General features: G+C 41.1%; 1 long non-coding RNA gene across 1 annotated transcript; it reads left to right on the top strand.

The window, feature by feature from the left end:
* The first annotated feature begins 396 nt into the window (after positions 1-396).
* LOC102147987 (uncharacterized) lies at positions 397-22,980 on the top strand. Its single transcript, XR_290780.3, has 3 exons — positions 397-671; positions 2,931-3,063; positions 22,784-22,980. It is a non-coding gene; the product is annotated as an uncharacterized lncRNA (long non-coding RNA).
* The last annotated feature ends 265 nt before the right edge of the window (positions 22,981-23,245 follow it).

Here is a 23,245-nt window from a genome sequence, read left to right on the forward strand (position 1 = left end):
AGCTTCTCTCTCATAGTTTTGAGTTTTACAGACTTATCTATCTTGCACTCAAATTTATTTCCACTGAAAGCATGTTCAGGACACTTCAAACTGAATACTTCCCCACAGGACAAGATGAATTAGTTGGAAGTATGAATCACTGGCCTTTGGACCACATGAAGTGCCAGTGGAGGAGCTGGGATAGAGGAATTAAGGAAAGCCTCAGCTGTCTGTTCTTCTGACAGTCTCACCAAATACTTAGATGTGAGAGGTTTTTTCTTTATTTTTAACTTAAGAAGAATGAGAACAACATAATTATACTTTCATCTGCTCTCTAATCTGAGGAACACACAATAGCCACAACTGGCCAATTTCCAGTAAAACCTCCCTCCTAAGGTCTTAGGATCCAAACAGTCTGTTCCCTGGGTAAAGACTGCTCCGGGGAAGAATTCTTCCCCTTCCTTCTACTGGCTATCCTTTTTCTAATACAATGAACAGCATCTAAGCCAGGTTTCTGCCCCATATTTTGAGGCCCTGGATGAACCAAGCCTGGATAGCTGAGAAACAAACTCAGGTCCTAAGGCAGTCATGTCCACCTTGCTGGCTTTCACATCTCTATACTTAATCCTGGAGGAAACAGAAGAACACCTGTTTGAGCCAGAATTCTTGTCAGGAGGACTTCTGGATAGGAGGTAGGTGTGGGGCTTACAAATACGGCCCCTGGGGGAAGGGAGGGGCCTCTTGTCTGCCTCAGCCTCGGGTTCAAATGCAAGGCTCATAAAAGTCATAACCACCTCAGAAATGGGCATTGGAGACAGAACTATTAGAAGAGAGTTTCTGATGTAAATTCTCCCCTGGAGATTTTTTTGTCACTGAAAATAGCCAAGTATCTGAATGCTTGTAGACTGAGTTTGTCTTTACCTCACAATAGGAAAAGAAAGAGTCATTTTTGTAAAGTTCTCTTTCTATAAGACATAGATTAGTCCTCACACCATCATTATTCCTGAGGACGTCGGTTATGCAAGGTGACAGCTCGTGTTCTCGGAGCACAGATTTGATTTGGCTCTCTCAGTGATTTAAAAAACTTGCTTTGGAGAATGTAAGTAGAGAATGAGAAGAGACATACAGATATCAAAATCCATAATTTGGAAACCTAAAAGGCCACTTAAAATGCTCTTGCATGAAATTTGAAAGGAAACCATCACAAGGCAATAGAACTTTATTAAGTATCAGACCTTCTGCTTCCTCTCTCTCAGGCTCACGAGTGTGTGTGTCTGCGCACACACCCACCCACCCACCCACACACAATGGAATAGATTTTATTCACTCTCATTTTCCAGATGAAGAAACTAAAGCCAGACAGGTAATGCCAAAGACATAGCTAATAACTGGCAGAGATAAGATTCCAACCTAGCTGTGTGCACATCTGTGTCATCCCTACTTGCAGATACCTCCTTGATGAGCCTGTTTCTTTCCCTTGCATCAAACTGTTCCCTGGCTCCCATGCCTAAACCAGGAGGAAGCAGAGTGGAGAGGTGAAGAGAGAAGGCTCAGGATGCCTGAGTTCAATGCCCAGCTGCTCCACTTTCCAGCTGTGCAATCTTGAGCAGTTTACTTAATCTCTCCAGCTTTCAGTTTCCTTATCTGTAAATGGGGATGATGATAATGCTGTAGCTTCATAAGCCATTCAAAGCATTAAAGAACATAAGACAGGTAAAACATGAGAAGAGTACCTGACGCTGTAGGCAAGGTACAAACTTTTGCTGGAGTAAGCCGCTGTGATTTTGGAGTTGTCTATTTCTGCAGTTTGCCTAGCCTGTCATGACCAATACAGTTCTATAAATGTCAGTTAAATTAATTTCGATTAAGTCATTATATACAAAAGTTACGTGGCGAGAACTATTGCTGAAGGGGACTGTGGTTTTTGCTTCTCCTGCATCCCTGAAGTCAACCAACTCTCTGTGTGCCAAAGATCAGATTTCTTCTGATGAATAACGCTACTTCTCAAAAATTCATTATTTTATCATCAATGTATCAGCACACCACAGAGCACATAATCAGCTCAAGAAATAATTTTTTTCTTATTTTACTCAGGGATTTTTAGCAACTCATGCTAATTGATACAACTTAAAAAAAATAGCCTGTGGTACACACAGATCTTCTATTTTAAACCTTCTAAAAAATACCATGCCTCTAGATGAAAGACAATAGAGATATCTGAAACTAAATAAATAATAAATTCCCAAGAAGTCCGTTTTCAATAAATGATGATAAGCGAAAAAGTGAGAAAAGCTGTTTTGGGATTCCCATCTGAACTGACAGCCTCATTTTAATTTTCATGAATGTGCCTCACTTACAAATTCTAACATCCTGAACCAGAAGAGAGGCTGCCATTCTTGACTCTGGGTTTCTATTGTTTCCGGCTTGAATTCAGGGAGTTGAAAGCATGACACTTCCTTCAGCACACAGTTTTGGCTGTCGTAGATTTATTCCCCTCAACTCTTTGAAGGAGGGGAAAGCCCGAATGAGAAATTCATTGGATGCTAGTCAGGATGAAAAGAGGGACCCATTGCTCTGCCTGCCAAAGGTGACGTGACATGAGTCTACCATCATGGCTTGTTACAAACCATAGTAAGTCTCTGCAAAGATATGAAACAATGAACTTTAAAAAATACCTATCAGTTGTCCATCCATCCATATCACATAAATACATAATTAACTTCCTAAATATGGATATTTTTGTCATTTAAAAATGTCTATTAATTACTTGATATTCTACCCATTCTAGGCTGTTTATGTAAATATTGAGTTGCGAGCCTTCTTAAGAATGCACAGAATTTACTTGGTCACCTACAACAATAATTGACTAAATACACAGATACAGTATTTTCAAAATAGGTAGTATAGACTCAGTAATCTTTAATGAACTTTTGCATCATTCTAACCTAAAGCGTCAAGACTTAATTAGAATTTGAAATTCACGGATCATTGACCACAGCACCATAATTGGCTTGGGCATATGCACTCCTGCAGATCACCAGTGAGCCAACTCCTTGAAACAACCACTCCAAATGCTATGTTAAGGTATGTTGACTCATCCACTTGGAATATTTCTCACAAAGAATTAACCATTTTAGCATCTTTAAAGAGGAATTTTAACTTATCCCCAGTTGATGTGGGAAAGCTTCTCTTTACAAATGAATGTCAACTAATTAAAGTAGAAGGAATGATAGAAATTTTAAAAATCACCATTTCGCAGTCTAACACCCCACCCGTGAAAGCTTTGATTCAGACAAGGAACATCAATGGGGGCCAACACTGTTGAATAAAATGTTTTGGGGTGGAAAAGCTAGTTCCAAGGTGTCACATGTCATCCCATAGGTTGCTTGCTAATTGCAAAGAAAAAAGAGAAATCTTTACAATGGAAGGATCTGGCCATCTTATTTTAGCATCACTAATAGTAGAACCCTCTCAATAATGTTCTGAGATGCAATGTACAGTAGTAAGCAACATCTGTGAGATCTTCTTGTTAACAATGTCTAACCTAGTTCTAATCAAGGCTTTAAACGTAACTTGCAGGAAATAGAAGAACAACATAAGTAACTCCAACAGGAAACAATCAGACTAATCCAGGATGGATTGTAGTCCAACACAATGGTCTAGTCACTTCAAAAAGTCAATGTAGTGAACTTTGAAAAGCAAGGGACTATTGTAGATTAAAGGATACTAAAGAAACACAACAACAACAAGCAACGTGTGACCTTTGGATTCTTGTTTGATACAAACAGCTATAAGACATTTTGTGTACAACTGGGGAAATTTAAATTTAGATTGGCTATTAGATTACTTTAGCCATTATTGCTTATTTTTACTGCATATTTTCTTAGATTATAATGATCTTGTAAGTATGCAGGTAAAAGGTTTTATACATAGGAGATATTTGCTGAATTATCTCTTTGAGATAAATGTAACTTACTCAAATTGTAACACACACACAAAGATATAAAGCAAATATAGCAAAATGTCAATAATTGTATCTAAACAGTGGGTACACATGGTTCATTAAATAATATTTTCAATACGTGTATATATATATTATGTATATTTGTGTGTATATATATGTGATATAAAAGTTGGGGGGAAGAATTCTTGCCTCCATTTTCACATATTATATTTCTTGCTTTGTCAGTAGTTTTCATGTGTGTATCAGGAGGGTATCTCTCTAGAATTGTACATATTTAATACAGCATGCCACATAACCCTTGTTTACTTACTACTTGTGTTTATTTGGATTTTATTGAACCAGAACTTATTTCTACTATTTGGTGCTTCCAGAGATATATCCCTTTTTGCATTACTGAAAGATTCAATACATTCCTTCTAGCTGGATATATTTATTGGGCATCTACTAGATGACAGGCACAATGCTAGTCCCCAGGAAGTCATGGTAAGCAAATGCAAATATGGGCCCAGATGTCATAAATCCTATAGTCTAGTAGAGAAGAAAGAATTTAATCAAATGATTACATGGTCAAACTAACAAACTGTAATAAGTGTCATGAAAACAAAGCTCAGGGAACTAGGAGACTAAAACAGAAGGGTGTGGTTCAGTGTGGGAACTCAGTACTGAGAGGCGAAGAGTGAGTAGGCATTTAACCACGGGAAGGAAGTGAGGAGGGAGAGATCTCCAAGGTGGAAGGAAGCACGGCAAGTTTCAGGAACAGAAAGACCAGTGTGGTTGCAACAAAGAACAGAGGCTATGGGGCTGCTGATTTGGCTGAGGGGTAAAGAAAGGCCTTATCATTCAACACCGTTAGGCCATCCAGAGGATGCTGATCTTTATCCAAAGAGCGTTGTTTTAAGAGTGAAAGTGATATGACCCGATTGGCATTTAAAAAGATTTCTCAGCCTATAATATGGTGAATAGATTGGAGGGGATCCACAGCAGAAACTGGGAGAGCAGTTTGGAGGTGATTGTGCAAATCTAAGGAAGAAACAGCGGTGGCTTGAATCAGGGTGGTGGCAGTAGAGATGGAGAGAAGCAAATGGTTCAAAAAATACCTAGGAAGTAAAGTGGACAGGCTCCGTGATTGATCAGACAAGAGTAGAGGATCAAAGAGACATCAGGGATTGCTCATGGGACTCTGCTTTGAGCTATTGAGTAGAAAGCACTGAGGGAAAAATGGGTTCACTTAGAGTGATTCCAAGTTGGGTTTTAGATAGGCTGCCTTAAGGATATCTTCAAGCGATCAATGTCAGCACAAACTCCAATGGCTCATTATCTCGTTTTAGACATTTAAAATATGGTTATAGAACAAAGTGATTTGTTTTGTAATGAAACGATTTTACATTTCCAAATGGAGTTTCTACCTTGAGGAGCCATGCATTATGCCACAATCCCATCATTGCTCAAAACATATCTGGGGTTCCTCCTCGAACATTTTCTCTCAGAACCAGTTTGCAGCCTCTCTACTGTCGGCCCTGGACTCAAAGGCACTTTCCAGATACTCCTCAAGTTCCTCTGTGTATCTCAGCAGCAGGGCTGGCTCCAGGCATTGCACTATCTTTTTATTTTGCTGTGTTTTAAGACTCTGAGCTGTTGGAGTTTGCTCACTCCTGGATTAGGGTGGTGTATATAGTGGGCCCTTGATAGATATTCACTAATTATGTGTAGAAAATTAATCTCATTACTTCGCCATCACATCATAATTTTATCTAATGTGGTCCACTATGATCATCCACCTTGTTTCCTAAAGTAGTCACTGAACAATTTGTTATTCCTAAAATAACAAAATCAACTCACAAAGGACCAGAAGAAGAAGAGGAAGAGAAAGAGAAGGGAGGGGAAGGAAGGAAGGTAGAAAGGAAGAAAGGGAGGTGGAGAGGGAGAGGGAAGGAGAGAGGGAGGGAGGGAGGGAGGGAGAGGAGAGAGAGGAGGAGGAAAAGGAGAAGGATGCATGGATGATAAGCGTCCTAGGCTCTGAAAGTAATTCTTTCAGGTAAATTCCATAAGAGCCACTGGGATAATGGCAGAGCCTCTCAAAGTAAGAATTTTGAAAAGGAGAACACCTAAACCTTGATATGTTAAAGAAAATTCATCTATATATGTACGCATACGTACACACACATCACAAAATGTTAAAAATGATAAATGAGAACCAAATTAAATAGTCCAGCCCGTATGACACAACAATGAGAATTCACCAGAAAACCGAGACTTGCTATTTCCAAAATTTATTGTGTATCAGACACACTTAGGGTATTTGTTAAAACGTGATTCTTGAAGTCTATTGAGTCAGAAACTCTGCATACATCCTAATGCTTGTATAGCTGAATGAAATACAGATGGAAATTTCTGGAAGCCTGCATTCTCTGAGTTCTGGTCCTGGCTCTGTCTCTCAATATCTTGTGACCTTGGGAATGCCACCTAACTCCTTTGGCTTCAGGATCTTTTGTAAAGAATGAAAGCTGATTTCTAAAGTACTTTCTAAGATTCTTCGTGTATGTCAAATTCTGCTGCTTTTGCTCTCTGAGCAGCCTAGCATACCGAACATTATTCTTAATCCATGTGCATAGATTCTAAACCCCACAACTGCCTTTCGATTGGCTGACAATCTGGGCTCCAGCCACACATTCATTCTCATGAATAAGATAACCATTACATGATGGGCCTGGTCCAGTTGGCAGTCCACACTTTGTTTCCCAACCTCCAAACTTGATGATTCCTCAAATGAAGGATTGTGTAGAGCTGGGATCATGTACTTCAGGGGGGCCTCTAAGGGTAGTAAGGGACTAGATTAGCAGAGAGGAGGAAGGGAACTCCAGGCAAGGAGAACAGCAAGAGCAAAAGCTGGATATAGGCACAGGCAAGGAGTGCCCAGGGGTCACTCTACCACGATCAGAGAATTTGTGTCAAAAAGTGGTTGGATCCAAGAGCACTATTGTAGAATTCAGGTCACAGTTTAATTTTCCTTCCACCCCAACATCAGAGCTGGAGAGGAAGAGAAGGGTCAATAAAGAGTTCTGCAAGTGTGTCGCTGTTAAAGTCACACGCTAGAGTAAGGTTCTCTCATCAAATATGACAGTGATGGTTAAATTCACATTTTGCATATGGCACTTAAAAAGCATCTTATACACTGGCAAACCTGAACATCTGTAAATGAAGAAATGTAACTAAACAGGGAAGAGACTGCGTGAGCTTCCAGAGACCACACTCTTTCAGAAGTGGGTAGAGGATTAGACTGTGCAGGCAGGAGACATTTGGTTGGGACAGGGCTTTGCTGCCAACTCAGCCTCTGCCATGTCATGAGTCACAGAACTGGCAGGCTCTGAGTACACATGCAGTCTTAAGACCCTCTATGCTTGCCAGTTCCACTGAGTATATGATACCCAACCAATGCTCACTTCTTGGGGGAGGATTATTTTGAGTGGAATTTTTCCTTTTGGGGGGAAAATGACATACGAAACTTCCTTTATAGCAGGTGGATAAAATGTTCCCAAAATTCAAAAGAGGAAAAGAGTCTACTTCACCCATGGCTAGGATTTTCCTTTATCCAAGATAATTTAGATTGAAGGGGAGTTTGTTGAGTGCCAAGACTCCCAGGACAGGCTGCTGGCAGCAAGTTCTTTGAGAAAAGCAGCAGATGGCCTCTGGGGAGCACAAAGAGTCAGCCAAGATTTCCCTGGAGAATCACTGGATCAATGTCCTGGTTACTTTGGGCACACAACCCCCATGCCCTAACCAAGGCCAACCTTCCTTCAGAGCTTTAAAGCCTAGAGTATGTGTAAGCTGTACACCACAGAAGTCAATGGTCCTACCCATACAGGAGTAACCAATTCTTCTCCCCAAAGCCAGCCTGGCTAGTGTGTGGCTTCTCAATGGCTCACTTTTCCCATATTAAGCCTTGAGTCAAGTGCTAATACTGTTCCAGATGACCTTATGGGAAGTTTAGAGGGCTCGGGACTTATTCACCTGCCCTAGTCATCTTCAGTTGGCTAATTGGTTTATGCACAATATTTGGTAACTTGAACTGAAGTATCGTGAGTTTGATTAAATTGGATAACCTTTTCTGGTAGCAGCTTTGTAGTTCTAGAGGGAGTTCACAAAAATTAGAAAGAGAATTTTGTTTTTACAAGCCAAAAGCAGGCTGGACTTGGGCTAAATCCTATTTTAACTTTGAGTCAACTCACATTCACTGGATACTCAGTCCTGTAGGGCACTCACCGTTCTATATGAAACAAAAGCAAACACAGAACATCATAAAAATGAAGCATGGTCATAGCTCTCTTGTGAAAAGTCATCAATAAACAGATATTGATGAGTACTGAGGCTGCCCAACACCATCCTTCAAGATATAGAGGGAGGGGAAAGATATGTTCTCAAGGATGCTTTAATCTAGCAGGGAAAATAGTACTCACACATGAAATACTGTACTAGGCAACAACACAAGGCACAGTTGGATAGGTTGGTTCTAATGCCTTGGAATAGACAAGGTGCTGTTGTGGAGAGTATCTACTATGGTACATGTGCTTCGTTTCGGGATTTTGAGATTTGGTGAAGTTGGCGACCTCTGCAAAGAAAGCCTCCCACATCTGACCTGCCAAGGAATTTAAATACCTATTGGAGAGGTCCGAGGCCATAGAGGGAATCATTTGTCCATCTCTCAAGATGGGAACTGTTACTCATCTTAGCTGAGCATTTTGGACTCAGTGCAATACTAACATGTTCCAATCTGCACTGTCAGATCATTCATTTTGGAAAACTTCAGATGTACTGTTCTTTGTATGATAGATATGAATACACTTTGTATTTTAAGTTTTTATTTTCTTTATTGCTCTTTTACTTTTAAAAACATCTCTATACAAAGAGATCACAAACAGGGACAGAAAGTAAAGCAGGGCAAGGACCTAATGTCCCCAGCACAGGCCTTGCATGTGGCTGGCTCTCTGCATTGGTTATACTGCTCTCTCTGCCTCCATTGCCCCGGGACTCTGGATCATCATTACCTCTGGATGTCCAAACCTTCATTCAAAGCCTCCATCAGATGCCACTTCTAGGAAGCCATTCCAAATCTCCATCCTGAGCAAGTATGATCTCCCCCTAGAACACTCACTGATGCTCTCGTTGCATTTAGAACTTTCTCCCATATATAAGCATTTACATATATTGACTCCTACAATATATATACCACTCATATCTTAAACATCTTAATATTCCAGGCTTCTCCAAAATCGATTACAGTGTTTTATAAGTAGTCTACACTCAGTAAATACTTACTGGACATATTTACTGGATGAATAAACTAACTAATTAATCAATGCAGATAGATGCTCCCAAAGAATCTAACATGCACATGCAATTGGGAGACAAAAATGGGTATAAAATCACGTGAACAATTTTTTTTTTTTTTTAAGATTTTTATTATTTCCTTTTTCTCCCCAAAGCCCCCCGGTACATAGTTGTATATTCTTCGTTGTGGGTTCTTCTAGTTGTGGTATGTGGGACGCTGCCTCAGCGTGGTCTGATGAGCAGTGCCATGTCCGCGCCCAGGATTCGAACCAACGAAACACTGGGCCGCCTGCAGCGGAGTGTGCGAACTTAACCACTCGGCCACGGGGCCAACCCCAATCACGTGAACAATTTAGGAGGACATACACCCTAGATAAAAATGGTCAGTACTTCAGATCTTCACTCAGTTCGTTTGGCTTAGATTACCTCTGCCAGCATGGAGATTTGGCTAAAGTCAAACAAAGAATCAGTGTACAAGCAGAGGGACTCTATTTAGACAATCCGTCTCAAGACTCTGCTTCTTTAATCAGCACCTCTTCCTTTCTTTCCCCTGGCATTGGGGGAATAATTGGGATATGCCCTATTAAAATGTAAAAATGTATTGGGACTTAGTTGTGGACAAGGATCTCATCCTTCTTTGACTTGAAACCCAGTCTTATTGATAAATTTTAAAATGAGAAAAAAGGAAAGTGAACCATCAATAAAGCGGTGCCTCCTCACCCAAATATTAAAAATAAATCAAAGAAGATATTGATAAGATGAGAGAGAAAAGACATAAAGGAATATAATCCACTGGTAGACTAAAATGAATATTGGTAAAATAGCATTAGCACTAACTGGAATGACTTTTTTCCTACTGTCCAAAGTTAGGGTAAATATAGCATCTACCATTTCGTGAGTACCTACTTCATGCCAGGCAAGTGGAAAGCACTTTTTATATATTATCTCATTTACTAGTCACAACCCTTCAAAGCCGATATTATTGTTCCTATTTCACAGGTGAGGAATTCAGGGTCACAGAAGCTAAAAACTTGCCTAAGCTAACACAACAAGCATGGATCCTAGCCACAGTAACTCACTACCTTCTTCAGTAAAGGCAAATCAGAGGATTCTGCATTTCTTCAACATTCACAGGCTTAGACACACTCATATCCCAGCTATGTCTCACTCCAACCCTCTTCTTAATTAGGCCCAACTTCAAAGGACTGACTTGTGGGGCTGCAGCTGAGAAGTAGAAAAATGCCCAAGAGCTGCTGTAGATAATACATAAAGTGAATAACCCACATCAAGGTATCCCATTGTTGACTAAAGTGTTTATTATGTCCCTTCTTCCAATTATCTCTCCTACTACACCAAAGCTGCTTTTATGCTGCTTGAAAAGAAAATGCAATCAAGGCACGCATTCACCATCTATATATTAAGATCCTCCTGCTCCTCAAGAATGCTTTGGAAAAGATGACCAAGTCTTTCTTCTTCCTCTCTCCACCTCCCCCAAATTGCCCCTCTCTGTGTCCCATGCCACAGGAAAGGGCCCACAGTATATTTGGCCTGGGTAACCCTGGGAGCCAGGAGACTTGGTTTGTCTAGAAGAAATCCAGTTGAGTTTGTCACCTAAAAAGGGATGAATCTGGAGAAGCTTCAGCTGAGCATTCAAAGTTCCCGTTCTTTCATCTGCCGTAACTGAGTCTTGATCTCTCACTCATTGCTCCAGCTGTCTTGAAAATAGCCTGTAAATATATTCCAAATCCAGTTGTTGGGCGAAATCCCTGACTAAGCACACAACAGGCTGGTGGGGACAGCAGCCCCGTCATACCCCGGATGCTGAGTGCTACCTGCTGACGCAAGGGGAGGAGGTTTCTTCACAGGCAGGGGCCATCGCTTCAGCTTCTGTGAGCTCCCGTCTCCACCACCTAGAGGTGCCTGAAGAGGGCACTGGGGCAGTTGGAACAGATGTAAGCCTGGTCACCATGGTGTTTTAAGTCCTTGCATTTTGAACCACACTGCTTTGCAATAATCTGCTTTGCGCAACAATACTCGAGAGCATGTTTTCTTGTTTTTCTAGGCATAGTATCATGGCAGCTTCTTATGTGGCCAAAATAAAGTTCTAAATATGATATTTCAACAGCAAAGTCAGTAAAGTAGAGCAAGAGATGTTCCATCTCTGAGTGCTCAACTTTGCATCTCCATGTAAGAGGCAAGAGTTAGCAGGACTTCCGGAGCCAAGGATTAATAGAATGAATCATTTCAGTTTCCCTCAAGGTTTGACCCAGTGTGTGATTTGTGCCTGCTAAGCTGGTATAATGATGAACAATCCCTTTTATTAATGTAGCTAAAAATGGAACCTGTGGTGAGACCTTACGTAACTTGAAATGGCACATGGCAACTGAGGGCCACTTCTCCCCTGAGCTCTTGAAACCTAAATTAAGTTGGCATCTAATGAAAAGTGTAAACTTGGGAGCACTTATCCTACTATCTGCACTGCACCTTTATCTGAGTTAGATCTTTCAGCTTTAATAGCACAAGAAAAATGCAAACACACAAGTTGAAGCCAGGTTATATTAGAGAAACGTTTTTCAACTTAGTACCAAGTGCTAAATGTTATCATTACTATTACCAGAAATAATGATAACAATTAATTTGTAAGATTTCTGTCACTCTGAAGACCCACATTATGTATTTTAAATAATGTTACTTATAGAAAAATTTTAAACGAGTGTTATATTGTGGGATATTATTGTTTTATGTTGCCTCAGACCAGAAAGTTATAAAAAGCAAAGTAAGGAGAAATTATTTGTATATCACAAAAAGTTATAGGCTTATATATAAGCCTGGGTGAAAATATATATACATATATACACACATGAATCTCATTTCAGTTACACCTTTGCTCATTTAGAAGCTAAGATGTTTTTGGTTTTGAAATCTCTAGAGGTGTTATTTCACTTGTCTATATTTCCATGACATTTTAGAAAAGATATTTTTTAAAGCCTAAATCTAGTCAAACAGTTTATTTTGAATTACTTGGTTCTTGGTTATGATGTAGTTGCTTGATTGAATCTGTCTGATGATTTTTCAAAATAACCACTTGCTAAATTAAAATGGTAAATTTTACAAACAAATTTGTACGTTTAGGCCAAAGGTTGTATATCCGGTCTATAGACATGTTTTGCTTCTTCAGCACAGTGGGTTTTTAAAACTTTTTAAGTTAATTAGTTGCTAACTTTTAAAAATAAAATCAAAGAATTTTCACTTTAAAAATTCTAATTTCTTGACTTCTTTGAAAAAAAATTCATCATCTGATAACTCTGGACCTACATTCCCACAACAGACAAGAGTTGAGTATCTGCTTTAGGTGGAACACGGATCTTCAATTTATCATAGACCCTGCCAGCCTATTCACTAACAGATATCTCCTGCCTGGGCCCTGCAGGCTGTTCAGTTTGCAGGCCTTAGTGTAGACACAGCTTGAATGTCTTCCCAGAGCCAGGGATCCTGCAATAAGAGGGTCTGGCACACCTAGGAGGCAGGCATGTGCTCTCTGTGAAGACAACCAGCCCTCATCCAGGTTCTTGTTCTTTCTCTCTCTCTCTCCCTTTCTCATTATTGGAACTAAACCTAGACTTGATCAGCATCTTCACAGGTCACGTGAGTTGACAAAATATGAGAAAGCCTTTGGGATGAGAAAACGTATTCACTCCACAATCATTTATTGAATTTTCACTTTATGCCCAGGCACTGATCTGGAGATACATCAATGCACCAAACAAACCAAAATTTTGCCCTTATGGGGCTGGTACTCTAGCATCATCCATGCTTTACTATGGTGAGTTTGCCATCCCCTAACCCTTCAAGATAGTCTCTAGATCACCTCTTTCAGATCACTACAATCTCATCACATCATTGAAGGTCAAAATTATATCTGCAGGATGGTAAATAGATTTCATCTCCTTTTGCAGCTCTAAAAATTGACAGGGGCTTCTTGGAACTAGTGTTTAGAATAATTCTCAGTCTATATCTGGCCTTACTGGGAGAGAGTGCCATGATGGCACTGGCCCGGGAGGGAATGTGGAAGTTGGTTGGCTGTGAATTTGTTGACCTTCATTCCCAATGTCCCTGTTTAAAGATGAAAGCAGTGAGGTTCATCAGGGTTAAGTGACTTCCTCAAGGTCACACAGTTTAGGGACAAATGAGAACAAACCCAAGTTCCCTACCCAGTCCCAGTTTTCCCCAAGACCCCTGTGTTTCTCTTGTCACTGAACCCAGCCCAAAGAATGATTTCACCACCCACCCAGCTCTATTAGCGACCCAGAGAAAGCTGCAGCCCCATGAATACTGGGGTTCTGAGCCACTTCATACCTTGACTGTTTGAAATGACTTCTTTGACGCCCTCCTTTGAAAAAAAAAATTGAGGCTAAAATTCTTAAAGAGTTAGTCAATTCTTTAAACCATGTCGAGTATATAGTTAACAACAATAAAATTTAAATTTAAAAAATCAATAGCAGAATGAGCACTACTGAAAAGCAAATCATTCTTTCTACAATAGATATGAAGGGTTTATTATGAATCAAGCATTGATTTAAGTAAAAAAAAGTAGAAAAGGTCACTAGTCTCTTCTAACAGAAAGAATAATAAGACAAATAATAAAGTGAAAAATAAAATGTTAGCTAGTGACCTGAATCAAAGAAAATAAAACTGAATGGTCATCTCTAAGGAGGTTTTATTAAACTGAGACCTGAATGACGTGAATGTCTGGGGAAGGAACATTCCAGACAGAAAGGATAGCTGGTTCCAAGCATAACAATGAGAATAAGCTTAGGGGGGTCAACGAGTAGAATGGTTAGTAGACTGGGCAGAGGATGAGTAAGGTAGAGAGATGCTCAAGATGATAGTTGCACGCTCAGCAAGGGATATACCCTGTGGTTCTTATAAGGAATTTGAATTTTATTCTAAGTATGATGGGAAGTCCTGAGCAGGTTCCAAACAAGGGAGTGAATTGAAATAATTTATAGCTTTTAAAGCTTGCTCTGGCTGCTAGATTGCAAACGATGGAGGAAAGGTGGGGAATAGAAATTGGGAGACCACTTAAGAGGCCTGGAGGAAGACCATGGTCTCCAGCTTGGATGCAGCAGGACTACCTGGAGAACTCTGGGGGAAAAAAGCAAAACTAAACAAGGATCAGTTCCTGCCCCAGAGACTGCAATTGAATTGTTCTGGAGAGAGACTAAACAAATTTTAAAAGCTTGCCAGGGAACCCTAGTGTCCATCCAGGGTTGAGAATCACTAGGACAATGTAACAGTAGTGGAAATGGAAAGAAAGGGACAGACTTGGGTTATGTTTTAAGGGTAAATTCAACAGAACTTGATGATGAGTTAGATGTAGAGAGGAAGGGAAAGATCGAATACAAGAAACACTTCTAGGCTTTACATCTGAAAAACTGGGTTAATGCTGGTTCCATTCCATGAAATGCTAAATCTAAGAGAACATAAAGCTTGAGCGGGGTGGAAAACAAGAGTTCTGTTTCAATATGTTAAATTCGAGATGTCCAAGTGAAGATGTCTGATAGTCAGTTGGCTATTCAACTCTGGAGATCAGAAGAGAGGTCATAGGGCCAGCCCCGTGGCCAAGTGGTTAAGTTCGCATGCTCTGCTTCCGCAGCCCAGGGTTTCGCCGGTTCGGATCCTGGGCGTGGACATGGCACTGCTCAGCAGGCCACGTTGACGTGGCGTCCCACATACCACAACTAGAAGGACCCACAACTAAAATATACAACTATGTACTTGGGGAATTTGGGGAGAAAAAGTAGGAAAAAAAAAAGAAGATTGGCAACAGTTGTTAGCTCAGGTGCCAATCTTTAAAAAAAAAAAAGAAAAAGAGGTCAGAAATGGATGTGTGTGTGTGTGTGTGTGTGTGTGTTTGACACAAAGGTGGTATCTCAAGCATTGGGGACCAGATGAGATCCTTGAGATACTCCAAAATTGAGAGTACTGCCAAGGAAAAGCAGCCAGATAGGGAGTAGGAAAATCAGCATGCACAGTGTCTCCAAGAGAAAAACAATGTTTCAAGAAGGAAGACGTGGTCACTTTGGCTGAGGCATCAAGCAAGACGAAGACAAAGAAATGGCAGCCAGCTTGCACAATATTAAGATTATTGGGGATATTGACAAGAGCAATTTGCGGAGAGCAGTAAGGAAGGGAGTTAATGAGGGAGAAAGAGCAGAGTGTTAGCTGAGATAATCACCACAGAGAAGGTTTGTCGGGAAGGAGAATAGAGACATGCAATAGTAACATTGGAGCAGGAACTCACGTCGTCCATCTACTGAAGCAGGAAAGAAGACCAAAGGAAATGAGTAGGTATGGATGCCAGTAGATAAGTTACCTGTTGCTTGATTCAATTTCCTGAAGAAAGTAAGTGGTGAAGTTACAAGTTGATGGAGAGGCAGAGTCGAGGGTAAGGTAGTCTGCTGAGAGAGAGGAGAGCATGAAATAGTTGTTTTGGAGAAGAGTACAGCAAATACACCAGGGAAGTGTCATAGGAGCGCTGATTGAGTGCCCACTGGAGGTCTGTGGTATGGAATTTTAAATAAGAACTGTCAGCACAAATGTTTTCTTTTTCTCTGACAATGTTCAGTTGTTTAGGTTGAGGAGGAAAGTATGTTGGTAATTGAATTTAGTGAGGGCTTGAGTTTGCCAACTAAATACAATAAGCAGAAAATGGGGCAAGGACAAATGTTTGCCAGGAATCAAAATAGACTAAAGTGGGTAAGGAGGAGAGTGAGAACATTGCTGGGGTGTGGCGGGATGACGGACAATGACAAAACAATGGCATCAAGGATTGAACATCTCGATTGGTAACGTGGGAGGCAGAGCCAAGCATTTTTCAAAAATATATCATAAAACTGCATTGCCTTGTGAAAAAAAAGTGGTAAACTGAAAGGGCCCACTGAGCGCTGGTCAGAATAAAACATTATTACCCACATCTAGACGAATGGAGGACACATTTCAGCACAGCAAGAGATGTCCTAAAGTGACGCAGAAAGAAAACAAGAGCTTCTTCACATAAGAATAAGAATAAGAAACAAAAACAAGGAGTCATCATTCAGTTTCTCATCACTGTCCTTGGATTTAAGAGGACAATGGTGTGAGATTTTCAAAATGACTTCCATCAATGTATTTAAAAAATATGCAAACTGACTAAAGCAATCCTAGGGCAACAGTAAAAGCTATCAGGGGTTCCACTCACCATGCTGCTGCGAAGTCATGCAGAATTCCCTACCCAACCCAAAACAGAAAAATCAAGTAGTAAAATATTTATTTAAAAACCATAGCAACAAACTGATATCATGTGCCCCCTGATGTCAAGCAGTAAGAAGTGGCCAATATCACCAACATGGGACTCTGACAAAAAATGCTTTACTTGAACCAAATGATAATAAAACAATCAAACTAATCCAAATTGGGGATATTCTGCAAACTAACTGTCCTGGACTCTTCAAGAACTGTCGGTGCCATCAAAGTCCCTGGTTGCCCCTCCCCACCCCACAAAACAAGTCTGAGGGAAAGAGACTAAAGAGATATGAAAAGAAAAGCAACACATAACCCATGATAGGATGCTGGGCAAAAACATATTTATAAAGGATACTCTTGGAAAATCTGTATTTGGTATGTATGCTGGATAGTAAACTTTCTGAAGGCGACCGTTGTATTGAAGTTATGTAGGAGAATGTTCTTATGCTTACAAGATACGTGACTGAAGGGTTTATGGGTAGAGTTCTAGATAATGATGTCTACAGCTAATCCTCAAATAGTTCAGGAAAAAAAAGAGGGAGAAAGCAAATCTGGCAACACGTTCACAACTGATGAAACTAGGTGAGTCTTAGATGTTAATTTTACTACTGATCTAGGGGCCGGCCTGGTGGCACAGCGGTTAAGTGCACACGTTCCACTTCGGCGGCCTGGGTTCGCCAGTTCAGATCCGGGTGCGGAAATAGCACCGCTTGGCAAGCCATGCTGTGGTAGGCGTCCTACATATAAAGTAGAGGAAGATGGGCATGGGTGTTAGCTCAGGGCCAGTCTTCCTCAGCAAAAAGAGGCAGATTGGCGGCAGATGTTAGCTCAGGGCTAATCTTCCTCAAAAAAAAACAACTTTTCTCCTCAAAATTGGGGAAAATAATAAAAGACATAGCCATCCTGAAAAACAAGGTGAGTACTCCATATATCACAGGTGGGACAACAAAACACAAAACATAGTAACAACCAAGGAGGAAGCAGAAAACCTACTGGACTCTGAGGCCAGAAGCTGTCCGGGAGATTAACTTCTGAGGGATAAAGGGGAGCGAACCTGCTGACCAGAAAGACAGAACAGAGCCAGGAGAGTAGTAAAATTAACATCTAAGACTCACCTAGTTTCATCAGTTGTGAGCATGTTGCCAGATTTGCTTTCTCCCTCTTTCTTTTCCTGAACCATTTGAGGATTAGCTGTAGACATCATTATCTGGAACTTCACCCGTGAATCCTTCAGTCACGTGTCTTGTAAGCATAAGAACATGCTCTTACATAACTTCAATACAATGGTCGCCTTCAGAAAGTTTACTATCCAGCATACATACCAAATACAGATTTTCCAATAGTCTCCATTAGAAATATGTTTTTGGCCCAGCATCCTATCATGGGTTATGTGTTGCTTTTCTTTTCATATCTCTTTAGTCTCTTTCCCTCAGACTTGTTTTGTGAGGTGGGGAGGGACAACCAGGGACTTTGATGGCACCGACAGTTCTTGAAGAGTCCAGGACAGTTCATTTGCAGAATGTCCGGCTATGGGAGAGCTCTCCCTGCAACGAACACTTTCTTCAAAGTAGCAACATGCCCAGGTCTGGGGACCTCTATTGCATGGCTGTCAGAGTGGGCAGGAGGAGGAGATAGGACCTGGGCCACACTTCCCACTGGCTTGGAAATTAGATCTGGGATATCTAGGCCGGGTGAAATTCTCAAAATCAGATGTACTTCCGGACTGGAGTGATGGTGGTTTGGGGGGATGTGGCTGTAAAGTGGCCAGATGTGGTAGGGGACGAACAGTGAACAGCGAATAAAAAAGATAGAAGGAGGAGGAGGAGAAGAGAAGAGAGAGAAGAAGAGGAGGAGGAGAAGAGAAGGGCTGGAGTGACTCACTCATTTAAAGGCGTATCGGCAGAATGCTGAACGTCAGAGTCTAGTTTAGCATCTGAACCATCCAGAGGACAAGAGTTTCAGATTCAACCGCTCTTTACTGAGCAATTGCTTTGTGCAAAGTGACCTAGAGAAGCTTTCACGGGTTATTCCCTCCAATCCTCACAGCAGCTCCGAGGTAGGTGGAGTCCCCCTTCTATAGATAGGAACCAGAGGCTCAGAGAGGTCAAATGACTTGCTCAAGGTTATATAGATAGTAAATGGGAAAGTGGGGAATTTTTTAAGCCAAGTTTTTATTATTATCATTATAAACGTAATACATGGTCATTCAATTCACAAAATGGGGTAAAGAAAGGGCGAAAGTTTGATAGAAGTGGCCGGGGAGGAAGTGGAACTTGGTGGGACCGGGGAGAATGAACAGAATTTACATGAGAAGAGAAGAGAGGGGCTGTGCATTCCAAATGGGGCACAGTAAGAGGCAAAAACAGAGAAGAGAAGGCACAAAATGTGTTCAGAGGACTTGGCCTAGGCCCGTCCGGCTGCAACAGAGGGTTTGCCTACAATACACAGGAGCAGACAAATGACTCCCAGTGCCAAGCAGCGAAAGAGTTCTGCTTTGTAGAAACACTGCAGTTAGTGGCTGCAGCACAATCCTGAGGAAATGAATGGGAGTTTTCTCCCCACTGTCAGGGGCATTCTCTTGGATGATTAACTGACAGTTCTCCAGCCAAGCTCCAGTTCCTCCTGGAGGCCGTGACCCTTGGTGTGCACCTGCCACCGCAGACTGAGCAAGAGGATGTATTGTCTTCCTCTTTTTCTTCTGAGCTCTGCAGCTGCTGGCTGGCTTTAAGGAAATCTTTACCTAGAATGTAAACCTGCACTTCTCTGGTTCTCAGGGTCAAAGCCTCACATTTCTGGCAGATTCAGGGAAGTGGTACTTCGGAGGCTGATTTGAAAAAGCCCGTTACTCACATGGCACGGAGGGCTGTTCCCTCCTTCTTGCCTTTTTTCACTTAGTGGCCTTCTGATTGCCTTCCTCAATGCTGCACGGTGCTTTGTAACCACTGGAGCAGCAGCCTGGAATCCTGAGGAGGCGGACAGGGTCCCTCACTTTCAGGAGCAGAGAGCCGTCACCCTAAAGGGAAAGCAACTGAGCTGTTGGTGCATAATGCATGATTTGTCCCTCCATCCCAACACTTCCAGAAAGACAAGGCCAGTGTGGTAACTGCCTTGTGTAAAAGATTTTTGTGGCTTTCAAAGAATTAAAGTTTTGTTTTCCAGTCAAAGAAATATTAAAAGTTAAGTTTCTTGGGGCTTGTTAGCAAGATTTGTGATGGCCTCAAATTGGGGCTGAAGGACTTTCCGTGAAGAATTCCAGAAGCCAGAGACCTTTGGGAATTAACAATAAGAGCAACCATCCATGAGCTCTTACCACGTGCCAGGCAATGTCCTAAGTGTTGCACACAAATCATCTCAGTTAATTTTATTTAATCCTAACAACAACTCTTTTCATTAATTCATCAAGTATTTATTTGTTGAGTGCCTGTGATGTCCCAGACACACTGTTCTTGTGGATGGAGACACAAAGTAGGAATAATGAATAAGTAAATCATATAGTGAGTTAGGAGGTGATAAAAGCTGTGGAAATAATTGATTAGGAGACAGGAATTCCAGAATCCTGGCATGGGGCAAGGATGGGGTATCAAGATCTCATTGAGAAGACACACTTTAACAAACACAAGAGCAAGAGGGTGAGCTGTACCATATCTCGGGGGAAGAATGATCTAGGCAGAGACAACCAACACTGACTTGGGTTAGCATAAGCAGGGAATAAAAGTAACTCATTGGAAGAATATTAGAGAGTTTTCTAAGGAAGAGTGGAAATTGCGTATTATTTTTGTAGTGGGCAGAATAATGGTCCCCAGGTTTGTCTGCATCTTAATCCCGGGGAGCTGTGAATATGTTAGGCTACTCAGTAAGGGGGAATTAAAATTGCAGATGGCATTAAGGTTGCTGATCAGCTGACCTTAAAATAGGGAGAATATCTTGGATTATCCAGGTGGGCTCAATGTAATCATTAAGAGCCCTTACAATTACAAGAGGGACGCAGAAGAGAGAAAACTAGAGAGATGGCAGTGTGAGAAGGACTTGCCTCAATGTTGCTGGACTTGACAATGGAGGAAGGGGCCATGAGCCAATGAGTGTGGTGGCCTCCAGAAATGGGAAAAGGCCAGGAAATTCTCCCCTAGAACCTCCAGAAAGGAATGCAGCTTTGATTTCAGCCCTAGGAGACTTCTAACCTGCAGAATTGTAAGGTAATAAATTTGTATTGTTTTGTGGTAATTCCTACAGCAGCTATAGGAAACTAACACAAGCACATCTACAGAAAATGTCCCCAAGATTCATCAACTTCAGGCTTCGGGAAGGATAGGCACCTGGGCGTAAGTTGATCTCTTTTGATCACCCAGGATGAATCAGCTTCAACCCTTTTCCTTGCTTGGGTCACTGCTCTCTACAATCAGCTGGTACCTGGTCTGTTTGAAGAACATCATCACTGTGGCTGGAGCTGAGTGAGAAAGAGGAAAGTGGAAGAAGATGGGGTCAGAGTGGTGTTGGGGACCAGGGCTTGCCGGGTCTCCTAGGCAATTGAGACACACAGGTACTCTATTGGGGAAATATGAAAAACCCCAATATATAGAGGAGGAAACTGAGAGATTAAATAACTTTCCCAAGTTTAAACAAGTGAGGTTTGACTCTGATCCTCTTTGCCTTTAAAGCCCTTGCTGTCGTCAGTTCAGCCAAACTCCTCAGAATAATGGGAGGATGATAAGTGGCTCCTAGTGATGCCATTGCAACATCTATGTGTCATCAAATCCCCATGATGGTATGTTAAGGCAGCCCCATTTGCTGATGCCACAGTGTTAGTCAAGAGCATCACACCTCCTATAAAAACAATGAAAGCAGTGGTCCTTATTTCAGCATTTTAAGTAGAGCCGGGCCACACCATGGCACAAAACCTTCACTCGCTTTCGTTCTCCTCCTCATTCCCTTTCTTTTTTCCCTCACTCTCTGCCTTTCTTCCATTCCTGGAGGACCAAAGGGATCCTTCCTTCTGACTTTCCAGCTGTAAATTTTGTTAAACTAAATAAGGAACTTCTGTTAGTTAGACTTGCTTATGATCTTCTTGCTTTTTAACCACACTGAACCTGAATCTCTATGCTTTTCGCATCCTTTGAGATTCAAGTTGAGCTACTCTCTGTGTGTATGTAGGTAGCCGGCCATCTGTTATTTCTGCCTGGCAGCGTTCCTTCCCTCTTCTCCTGCTAAGAGTGTCCTAATTTTTCTGTGGGAAATCACGCCACCCCCAATGTATCCAGTCTTGGTAGCTCTGTCAATCAAGGTGCCACATCCTTTCCTTGCACTAGACTCAAGCTTAGTGAATCAACCTTCCTGGGAATTTGAATCTAGAGAGCAATGCACCAAGTATGAAAAATGGCTGAAGCTGCTTCACTCTGCAGGATCTAAAGAGACCAACGCGTTTCAGGGTGAATGTCTTTTCTGAAGCCATGAATTGTTGGGGAGTTTTCTGTAGATATAGTAATCTCCACTTTTCACTTTTTCTTGGATTTAGTAAGCTCTCCATAATCTTCCAACAAATTAGTTTTAATTTTTCCCGCTTATGTTAACACAAGTCAGTGCTGGTTCCTTGGAATTCAAACAAACAAACAAACAAACAAACAACTGATAAAATCTTGCCCTTTGACTAACTAGCTTAATTTACTTAGGCTTTAATATTTTGTACTTCAAAGGCTTTTAGCTCTCTGTGTTACTAAGTATGACTCTACCCTCCATTAAGATGTAGATTTTGCTACTTTACATAGAGTATATTTTTCTCTACATGCGTGTTTTCTTAAACCCTCAGATTGGAATAAAACAATTCATCTTATAATTTATTCAATAACCAGCATCTTTCCTTTATTGAGCCTTTTTTTTTCTTCTTCTTAGGAGTAAATGTATAAAGAGATGGTCCAAAGTTTCAAGCTAGGATCCCTTTCCTATTTGCTTTAAACTTTATAGAAAACTCCCCGAAGATTCTTCTACCTATTTTTGTGGTGTCTACATACAAGTAAAATTCTGGAGTGAAGGTGCTATATGCCCAGAAGTTCCCTTGAACATGCAAAATGGTACTTGGAGAGAGTACTTTGTTATATGTTAATTCTTTAGTTGTAATACTTTCAGATGGATTACTTTATCATAATAATGATGTAACATAGTCAAAAGTTTTAAGTTCTGGTCAATGGCATGTAAGCAGATGTGCTATACATGAGTCCCATTTTCTCCTCCTTCCTGCAGAATGAATTGTAGATGTGATGGCTGGAGTTCAAGCAGCCATCTTGTGCCATAAGATGAAAACTACACACTGAGGATGGTGGAGCATCAAGAGAGAAGGAGCCTGAGTCTGTGAGGACTTCTTAAAGCTGCTCTGCCAGCCCTGGGCATTCAAATTTTTTATATATGTAAAAGAAAAATAAATTCCTATTTTGGTTGAACCCTTGTTACTTGGATTTTCTGTCAGTTGCAAATACCATATTCCTAAACCCTAGTTGATATAGGTAGTAGGTATATTCCAAATGGAGTACTTGCTTCCCACCCTCACTCCTTGCCATGCAGTAGGCACACTTCCCTTAGCCCCCTCCACTGATCTTAAATATGGTACAGGATGAAGTACATTTACCTCACGACGACAACAAAGAATACTGTGAAACACAAATGTTAAATATACACGCCTGTTATATCCAGTCACTGAATATTCCT

The sequence above is a fragment of the Equus caballus genome, chromosome 8, assembly GCF_041296265.1.
Source record: "Equus caballus isolate H_3958 breed thoroughbred chromosome 8, TB-T2T, whole genome shotgun sequence".
Classification (NCBI taxonomy): domain Eukaryota; kingdom Metazoa; phylum Chordata; class Mammalia; order Perissodactyla; family Equidae; genus Equus; species Equus caballus.